Here is a 10,858-nt window from a genome sequence, read left to right as displayed (position 1 = left end):
AAATTACAATACTAATTTGGTTGAATTGAGGCTGTTCAAAATCTAGAACTATGTGGTATAAATCAATATGAAACACATGGTTTGAAAGTTTTTGGGGTTCGGATGGTGGAAGTGTCGGCTTGATGGGTTTTGTTTTGTTTTTTTTTCTTTCTAGAGGAATGAACAAGGGTTTAGTTGGACTTGGAATTACATATTAGTTAAATTTAACAAATACACGCATTGACGTCAGTAGTTAAATTTAACAAATCCATATAATTCAATGTTTTAAGTAAATCAGCAGCTTAATGCTTTTAAGTAACTTTTTTCAAACATATATGAACAAAAAAAGGCAGATTAAACAAACATAAACACAAATTCATTACAGAGTTAATCAATAGAGTTGCAAACCAAACACAAATTCATTACAATTCATTAATTACCAGAGTTAGAGATTTTTAAGTTCTTACATGTGAAATGAGATGTTAAAGATTTCAACGAGTTGTACAAAAACAAAACGAGAGAACGAGTTAGGATTTACAAATCAATTAATAAACATTCATTTACACAACAAATAATCATGAAAATAGAACAAATTAGAGAGAGCAAATGAGATAACGATAAAGAACTATAGTGAAACAGAGCGAACGAGAAAGGAGAGAGCGAACGACAGAACGACATAACTACAAAGAGAATTTTTCGAGAGGGTGGGAATGAGTTGGTGCGCTGAGGCCTGAAGTCCTTTTGTTTTCATTTACTTTCGTCGTATTTACTTTGCATGGGCATTTTAGACAATGTATCAGTGGGCTAAATGCATGTTAGAATTTGTTCTTGCCTCTTATTTATATATATTGAGAGAGGAACCTAATAATCAACTTAGTTAACACTTAATAAATTGTTATTAAGGAGATAGAGTACTCTCTCCAAAGAGCAGAAAACAAACCTTTACCCAATTTAGTGGTAGATGTTGAACGAAAATATATATATTAAGGTGGTTGAAATTTTAAATTTTTAATATATAAATAAAAAGTATTATATATATAGAATTTTAAGTTGTAAATTTATAAAAATATAGTTGGTTCATCTTAAATATTTTGGAGACCATGTTCTAATCTAAAAAGCTGGACCTATGAAAAATTATATAAAAAAATTAGTAAAATAACTTTTAGTCTATATACACGTACCATGATACAATCTACATGATGTATGTCATTTGAGTAGGTTAATTCATAGCAAAGATGCACACAGTATCTACATATATTAATATATTATGATACAACCTACATGATGCATGCCATTTGAGTAGGTTAATTCATGTAACAAGTAAAGATGCATATATCTATATTACAACAACATACACCACAATATCTATATTAATTAACAAATTTATTAACATACGTAACGTCATGTCTAGTCGAAATTATCCAATTAACATATATGAAACTCCAATTATCCGATAAGATTATAATTTGGTTTCCACAACTTTGTCAAATAATTATTTATTTTTTAATATTTTTAACATAAATATTTTTTTTATATAAAATTGAACTACTTTCATATATTCAATCAAATTAATCTATAAAATTTTCCTCCAAATTGTACATCATATCATAATTCTACATTTATAACAATTATAACTCAAATATCTCTTATAAATATAAAATAAAGTAAGAATATGAGTATTTTTTAAAAGATTATTATAATAAATAAAATGTCTATAAAGAAAGTAGAATAATAATATCTTTCAAAAAATTATTAACAATTTTGGATGATCATGTCCACCCTCTCGGACATGGTCTTTTATATATATATATATATATATATATATATAAATTTTAAAAATTTACTAAACTATCTGTCATATCTATTAACAATGATTTATGCTATTTATTTAGACCCTAAGAAATTAAAAGTGAATATTAGAATTGCATGAGGATAATGAATGAGTATCTTATATTGCTTAACAAGAGGATTTAGACTCTTGTCTCACTTGTTTTTTCATTGTTTTTGAATTGCATCGAGATTAAAATCAAGCCAATAAAGAATAGAAAGATAAAAATAGATAAAAAAGATATAGTACCGGATTAATAATTGGATGAGATATTGGATTAATAAGTTATTGGATCTCAAATATAAAAAAATTTAATTTTAATAATTAAAAAATTTGATAAAATTAATTTTAATCTTTATATTTAAAAAAATGATTTTTATGAAAATTTAATAAAAATCACATTTTACTAAAGATATTCATTATTAAAGATTTTAATATAATAAAAATCACATTTTACTAAAAAAAATATCTTTCAAAAATATTTTTTATGAAGAGCTTCTCAAAATAGCTTTTCATTTTAATCATTTTTTGAAATTTTATTATCCAAAAATGTTTTTGAAAATAGATGACATGCATAAATTCATATATTAAGATACACTATTTAAACAAATTTTTCATTTAAAGCTTTATTTTTAATTCTTTTTAAAAAAGTTATAACAAAAAAATAAAATATTATAAAAACATTTAAAAAAAATCTTAAACGCATCCATTATATCACACTTTCACATGACTCAAATATACATTTCGTATAATACAAGAACAACAAATTCTACTTTATACTCATAAAATACATCGATCATAAAATCAAAAATCACAACAACATATACCACAATATCTATTAATGTTTGTCATGTCAAGTCTAATCGGAATTCATCACTAATTAATATATATCAAACCACACAAACACAATTATTCTATATATTTATATATTTTAATTTTCACAATCTTGTCACATTTAATAATTATTTATTTTTTAATTTTTTTAATATATATATATATATTATTTTAATTATTTCTTTTCTAATTTATATTTGATTCGCGAAAACAAAATGCGTAGTTAAAAGAAGAAAAATTAGTATGCTGCTACCGTCGCAGGTCGTGGAGAACATACGAGAATTGAGAAGAAGAAAAATTAGATTTAATTTATTTATTGAGAACATTGGATGAGAGAAAAAAAATATATATAGATTAATCCTAGAAGGTTGATTCATTATTTAAAGAATACAAAAAACTATAAAAATTCATACAATAATTTCAAAATAAAATAAAATAATCATTTATCGAAATAGAATTTTATGGTTGAAAGTGAGGGCAAAATATATTTAATATCTAAAGTATCACTTCATTTCACAAAAGACTAGCTCCCTTTCCATTACTTGCTACATGTCCATTACTTGTTCCATGCTCATGACTAGCTCGACGGCCATTACTTCCTTCATAACCATGACTAACTCCATGTCTAAGATTATGAGGATTGTGACTAAATGATGATGAACGCCTCATTTATGTTCGTGAGTACAAATCTAAGACCTACAAAAAATATGAAATAGTTCACAAGCAAATCTCAACAAAAATACTAATGCAAAAAATCAAAGTAGCTACAAACAAATTAAGATCCTCAATAACAACATTAATTCTACAAGAATTTTGGTAGATTTAATGAACATAATTCTTATAATTAACATCTGCCCACATATTATCCCAAAAACTGCCCCAAAAGGCCAGAAGCCTTTCCAACAGGTTGTCCATGCTGATTCTATTCAAAAAGCACCTTCCTCCCTTTTAGTTTTGAAAACAAATCTTTTAGAAGCCAAACGTGCTTCTTTCACTACTCTATCATTATCTAAAAAGTCAATTAAAAACCAAATTAGTGTCCTTAATTACACATAATAATTAAAAGTTTTAATAGAAATTTACATACCAATCACATCATATATCCAAAATTTGTTGGACTTTCTTCTACAAATTGGGCCAGTTTGAGGCATAGGCTCACTACACATATTGAAGAAAGTCCGACTCCTTAGTTGCCTCCTCAGATCATCTCAAAATTCCCTATATAGATTGAAGTTAATATTTGCTTAGAATTTAATTATGAGTAATCCATTTTGAGAAATAATTACCGGAGATAAAGATCAACTACATGGCAGTTGGTTAGAACATGACGATGAGCTTGTAACTTTTCTTTGGACGTAAGAGTAAAGTATGAATAACTTTCAATTGGTTTTTTGACCCGTGGGAACAATTTGACCACTCGTGTTTTTGATTGTATATCATTTGGTTCCTCATCTACACGAGAAGGACGATTTCATCTTGTCTCAATATTATCTATATCTCTTTAACAAAATATTAGAATCTCTTGCATTAGGTAACCTTCTACTATATATTCTTTTGGTCATGCTTTATTGCGTACATAATATTTCATTGACCCTAAGTACCTACGACATCATAAGTATGGATTTTAGTGAAAATTCTATTTTAAAAAATTATTCAATTGAACTAAGGTTGATTCATATGCTTTACTTTTCAATAGAAAACATCCATCGATAATGTACATGACCTACAAGTTTAGCTTCTTCAATAAAGTGAACAATTAAGTGAACTATGACCGTGCGTGAAGAATGAATGGGCAAATACAGTTTCCATGTGGCATAGAGTGAGCAAAACATTTTTCATTTAATCCAACTCTGAAGCACTCAACACTTAACACATAAGTGCCTAAAGAATGAACACAACTCAATTAAAATTGTAAACACCTCGTTAGGCAATCGTACTCGCATGACCAAGGGTAAAAGTTGTTTTATCAATATATGACAATCATTACTTTTAGCATCCCACTTAGTGGGAGAGTGTCCCCATCAACGCGCCTAGAAAATTTGCTTCAATAACCATCTGGTATAGTGATGTTCTTTAAAGTTGTTAAAAAAAATACTATCCTTGTTTTGTCATTGTTTAAGCAGCTGGAGGATACTTTCCATTATCATCTGGCCAAAGGTCATTCCTAAATCCCATTGATTGAATGTCTCTCTGAGCTTGAATATGGTCTTTTGACTTTACACCATCATTTAGCAAGGTATACATGATATTATCACATATTCTTCTCAATTTGTATAACATCTAGATTGTGATGCAATAAACTATGCTCCCATTATGAAAAGACAAAAAATATACATTTCTTTTTCCATTGTTGAATACCATTTTAAGTGATATGGCCACCGATATGTAAGCTTTTTCTTCTTCCACCTATTTCAACTCTTTGACCAAAAGTAACATTGATATCCTTAACTTGTTCTAGAATTTCTAAAACTAGTAACATATTTGGTGAATTTTACCTTTCTTGGTCTCCATTAAACTGGGTTTTATTAAATCTAAATTGGTGTCTCCGATCGAGAAATCGACGATGAACTATAAAACATCATTTCTTACTGTGGGGAAGGCGACAAGGTATAATGTAAAAGTTACAAGATGGACAAGCTAACCTTGTACTAGTGTTCCATCCAGAAAGCAATCCAAAACCAGAAAAATCACTAATTGTCCATATTATAGTTGCATGGAATTTGAACATCTCTCGAGTTGAAGTATCATAAGAATCTACACCATCATATCGTAACTCTTTCAACTCTTTGATTAAAAGTTGCATGTAAACATCTATATTATCTCTTGTCATTTTTTCCCATGAATTATTGTTTAAAGGATAAAAGAGGTAAGTTTCGTACACACTCATGGGGGGTGTTATAAGGTATGAGAATAATTGACCAAATATTGTAGATTGTACATAAATTACTAAATGGGTTAAAACTGTCAGTAGCTAATTCAAGGCAAACATTTCTCAGATCTGATGAAAATAAGATGTTTGTCGAGTCAAACCTCTTCCATGTTTAAGAATTTATAGGATGCATACTCATTCCATGATTATTATTATCCACAACATGACATCTCATATCCTCAGTGGTCATTGAAAAGAACAATATCTGCAAGAGCGATTTTAGTGGAAAGTAACAAAGAACTTTTGCGGACACTTTATTCTTAGTATCTCCATCATTGGATGCCTCGATCACACCACATTTTTTTTCCTTGGTTTCTACCTAGACTTGTTACAGGCTTTACATGTTTGCATATATTCATCTTCATCTCAATACAACATACAATGATTTGGACATGCATGTATCTTTTCATATTTCAAACCAAGTTTACATATAGTTTTCTTTGCCTCATAAAATGTGTAGTACCCTAATTTTGTCCAATTTATTTAAAAATAAATCAAAAAGGAAATATATATTAAAAAATGAAGTAAATATATTTACAATAAGTAGGCTCATCAATTTACATTGCCAAATCAAGTTATATTTTTTAAATTACAATTACAATCAAATTGCAACCATAAATATTAAATCAAATTAAATTACAATAAGATTTAAACCAAACTAAATTAAATTACAATAATTTTTAATTTGTTGTTGTTGTTGCCTCTCTGTTTCTGATGCAGTGTCATTGACCTTTGCTTTGTAACTAATTAGAGAAACATAAAAACATAATTTATAAGTCAGTATGTGTACACATTATGCAGAACTAAATGACAAATTTTTGAGTTTAAAAAAAAAAACTAAAAGACAAATAAAAGCTCAGCAATGAACAGATCAGAACAAATAATCTAAAATTATGAAAGCATCAAAGGTGCAGAAAAATGCAGATGATGAGCAAAGCAATCAAAACATCAAACAGGAAATAGATAGAGAAGGACCATGACAGACCAGAAAACAACTAAACATATAAAAAAACTCTATAAAAACACCTTATGAAATTTCAAAAAGGGGAGAAAAAAATTGAACACCACTGATAAAAAAACACAAAGAAATAGAAGAGGAAGAAATCAGAGGAACCAGTAACAAACAGCAAATAGAAATCGCAAAGGTACTTTTTTTTACAATAAATCTTTTTTTTTTATCTTCACCATTCAACTATTATTTTGCTTTAAAAAAAATGTAGTTTTTCATTTGTAAGAATAAAGATTGATGAATGAAACACATAGAAATAAGATTAAAAACTTGAACCTGCGCCTGACGTTATCCTGGTCGTCGTCGTTGTCATTGCTCGTCCTGGTCACTTGCTCTCCGTGGTCGCTGCTCGTCGTGGTCGCTGCTCGCCGTCGCCACTGCTCGCCGTCGTCACTGCGCGCCGTTGTCACTGCTCGTCGTTTCTTCGTCCTTCTTCGTTTTCGCTTCTTTTTGTTCGTTGCCTAGCCATTGAGTTTGTTCTGAACTGCCTGGCCGCCTCCCTTAATGTGGTCGCATCCTTCATTTGAAATTAGGGTTTCAGATTCATGCATCAATCTTCTTTTGTTATGATGAGTTTGGGCTCTTTTCCAAATTTTGTTTTTAAGTTAAGTTGGGCCCAAACACAAAAAAACAAAGATCTTGTTCAAACTCAGCCCTTTTAAACCTTTTTATTTTATTTTATTCTATTTATTCATTTATTCATTCACTTATTTATTTTAATGAACTAATCTAAAATCGATTAGATGTGACTCTTTTTAATCTTTGAGTTGTTAGGACACAAGTAGTACAACTTGATAGTTCTAAAATTCTCTTTATTTATTTATTTATTTATTTATTTATTGATGGGTTTGGGCTCTTTTCAAAATTTTGTTTTTAAGTTAAGTTGGGCCCAAACACAAAAAAACAAAGATCTTGTTCAAACTCAGCCCTTTTAAACCTTTTTATTTTATTTTATTCTATTTATTCATTTATTCATTCACTTATTTATTTTTAATGAACAATCTAAAATCGATTAGATGTGACTCTTTTTAATCTTTGAGTTGTTAGGACACAAGTAGTACAACTTGATAGTTCTAAAATTCTCTTTATTTATTTATTTATTTATTTATTTATTTTATTTTGTTTATTTTATTTTATTTTATTATATTTATTTATTTATTTATCTATTCATTTGTTTATTTTAATGAACTAATCTAAAATCGATTTATTCATTAGATGTGACTTTTTTTTTCTTTGAGTTGTTAGGACACAAGTGGTACAACTTGATAGTTCTAAAACTCTCTTTATTTATTTATTTATTTATTTTATTTATTTTATTTTGTTTATTTTGTTTATTTTATTTTATTTATTTTATTCTATTTATTTTATTCTATCTTATTTATTTATTCATTCATTTATTTATTTTAATGAACTAATCTCAAAATCGACTTATTTATTAGATGTAACTTTTTTTTTATCTTTGAGTTGTTAAAACACAAGTTGTACTACTTGGTGGTTAGGACACAAGTGGTACAACTTGATAGTTCTAAAACTCTCTTTATTTATTTATTTATTTATTTTATTTATTTTATTTTGTTTATTTTGTTTATTTTATTTTATTTATTTTATTCTATTTATTTTATTCTATCTTATTTATTTATTCATTCATTTATTTATTTTAATGAACTAATCTCAAAATCGACTTATTTATTAGATGTAACTTTTTTTTTATCTTTGAGTTGTTAAAACACAAGTTGTACTACTTGGTGGTTTTAAAACTCAATTTAAAAATCGAGAATAATAAAAAATTTAGAGGATTAAATTAGATGTGACATCTTCTTTATTCCTTGTGTTTTGGGACACAAGTTGTACAACTTGATCGTCTTAAAACTCATGTTCCAAAATATTTATTCAAATAAAACTCTTTTATTTTTCTATTTGTCAAAAACATTTTTTTATCACCAGACAAATTTTCTTTAAAAACACACTCAACACATCTGTATATTTTTTCAAGAACTACGTAGTTTTGATTTCTCCATCACACCAGGAGATACGTAGGAGCAAGATCACATTCTTGTCAAGCACATAAATAGAAATTTCTTTTTTTTTCCTTTTATTTGTTAAGTACATATTTATTTCAAAATCGTATTTTAAATATAGTAATAATTGTTATTCATATTTAATAATAAAGAAAAATAAATATACTTAAGTTAAAATTAATTTTGCACAATTAATTATAGGTAACCGTTGTTTTAACGGATGTCGTAGAGTGCTAATATCTTTCCTACGCATAATCGACTCCCGAACTCAAAATTTGGTTTCAAAGACCACATTTTTTTATTTTTACTATTTTAAGGGTTTCCCAATATTTTCCCTATTTTAAAATAAATTTTGGTGGCGACTCCATTGAATTCGAGAAACACTCGAAATTTTAAGCCGCGACAAAATGAATTTGGAATTTTGGCATGTTCAAACGCATCTTGTAGTAGTTATAAGATCATTATCATACCCTTATCAATCATTCCACATAAGCATTTGATATGATACAATTTCACTATAAAAGCGAGTTTAGAGTACTTTGTGCACCTCTCAAACAAAAATTGTTCTCCATCTCTTGCTAATTCATAAAAAATTGCAACTTTGTGACCTTCTTGAGTTGCATTTGGTGTCTCTCCTACATCATACATCATGGGCAATTCCTTCATGAACGCAGTGCAGTGCCTATCAACTCCAAAAGTTTCATTTATCATGTTTAATTTGAATAATTTCTACTAATAATATTGTCAGGATCCATTCTTGATGGCTCTCCATGACATTTTCAAACGGTGTATTCCTCGGGAACTGTTTTACACATTAAGTGGTCAAACACCTCACCTCGTGAACGTTGTCTTGAAAACTACATAAATCACAAGGGCACATTATTTTACTATTTACTAAACGATGTTTAAAAGCAAAATCAATAAATCCTAGAACCTTTTGCCTATATGCAAGGGAGTTCTATGGCGTCGTAATTCATGACTTATCCTGAATTTGAAATCTTTAATCTAAAATAAAAAAGACAAAAAGAATAGGGAAAAAATTAATAATGAATTATATATACATTAATAGGGAATGGACATCTATATATGGTTACTCCTTATTCAAATCTTTGATACCTTAATATCTCCAGGATAGCTTATGAAAACACCTTATAGAATTGGTGAAGGTAGAAGAATAGGAGGCATTTGGAGGGTAGAAGAATTGGTGAGGGTAGCATAGTTTTCTACTTACAAATCATTTTGACAAATTATAAGATAAGTAATTACATCCCAACAATTATTTTGATGTTATGTTATTATTAACTTTGAAATGAAAAAAATTCCTCCTATAAAAGTAATGTGACAAACTTGAATTCCCTCAACTTCAACCAAAGTATTTGATTTATTTTGATTCAAAGTAATGTGACAACCAAAGATTTATGTATCTTGTTTTGTAATTTTACAGCCCTATGATGCAGGAATTCATCAGATTACATTGGACTGAAGTCATATGCTACTGGCCTATTTTGTTGTAGATATACATGTTGCTTGGTGACAAGAGGATGCTTATAAGCATTGATATATAAGTTGGTATATAGTAGAGGATTTTTCTTTCAACTTGGACTGTTGCAAAACTTTGCAATATAGATCTCTTCCCTGAAACTAGTTACATTTGAAATGGACTTTTTGTATATATTATGGTTGTGCCCTTAAATTTGACTAAAATTTGTAACATATAATTATATATATTTATTTGATTAATATTAAATTAGTTGATTTTTAGGGCAGTCCTTGTGGTCTATATTTGAACAGTTTATGTGTTTTAAGGTTTTTACTTTGTAAACGATGGAGTGATAATACAGGCTACAGGAGGAATGACATGAGAACGAGGAATCATACTTTAAGAATCCCACAGTAGCAATTTAGTCAATGGTGGTTATATCATTTATGCAACTTTTTATCCATCAACATCTTTGTCTATATGAGCAATGCTTTATGTGTCTTGAAACCAAAGACTTTAAAATAAGCATCAAGATCATGACTTAGTGTTGGTTCTTTTGGCATCTAAAATTGTAAATATTTATTATCGAGACTAGTTGCACGTTTCTCCAACTTATTAGCAAGGGCTACTTTAAGTGTTAATATTAGGTAGCTACATCTTGAATTCGACCGATATAATTAATTTGGCGAGTTGATGACATGCATATATTTGTGTGATTGTTTGGCACAACTCATGAAAATAATTTTTTTTTCTGCTTGGACCATGTTGTTCAGGTAGTGAT

At 28.2% G+C, this 10,858-nt stretch overlaps 1 long non-coding RNA gene across 1 annotated transcript; it reads right to left on the bottom strand.

The window, feature by feature from the left end:
- Positions 1–3,029: 3,029 nt before the first annotated feature.
- Positions 3,030–4,127, bottom strand: LOC140919498 (uncharacterized). The gene is made up of 3 exons (XR_012162114.1): positions 3,928–4,127; positions 3,729–3,859; positions 3,030–3,337 (listed from the first exon to the last, which is right to left on the bottom strand). It is a non-coding gene; the product is annotated as an uncharacterized lncRNA (long non-coding RNA).
- Positions 4,128–10,858: the final 6,731 nt, after the last annotated feature.

This window comes from Cicer arietinum, chromosome 1, assembly GCF_000331145.2.
Source record: "Cicer arietinum cultivar CDC Frontier isolate Library 1 chromosome 1, Cicar.CDCFrontier_v2.0, whole genome shotgun sequence".
Classification (NCBI taxonomy): Eukaryota; Viridiplantae; Streptophyta; class Magnoliopsida; order Fabales; family Fabaceae; genus Cicer; species Cicer arietinum.
This window is presented reverse-complemented; position numbering and strand designations above follow the sequence as displayed.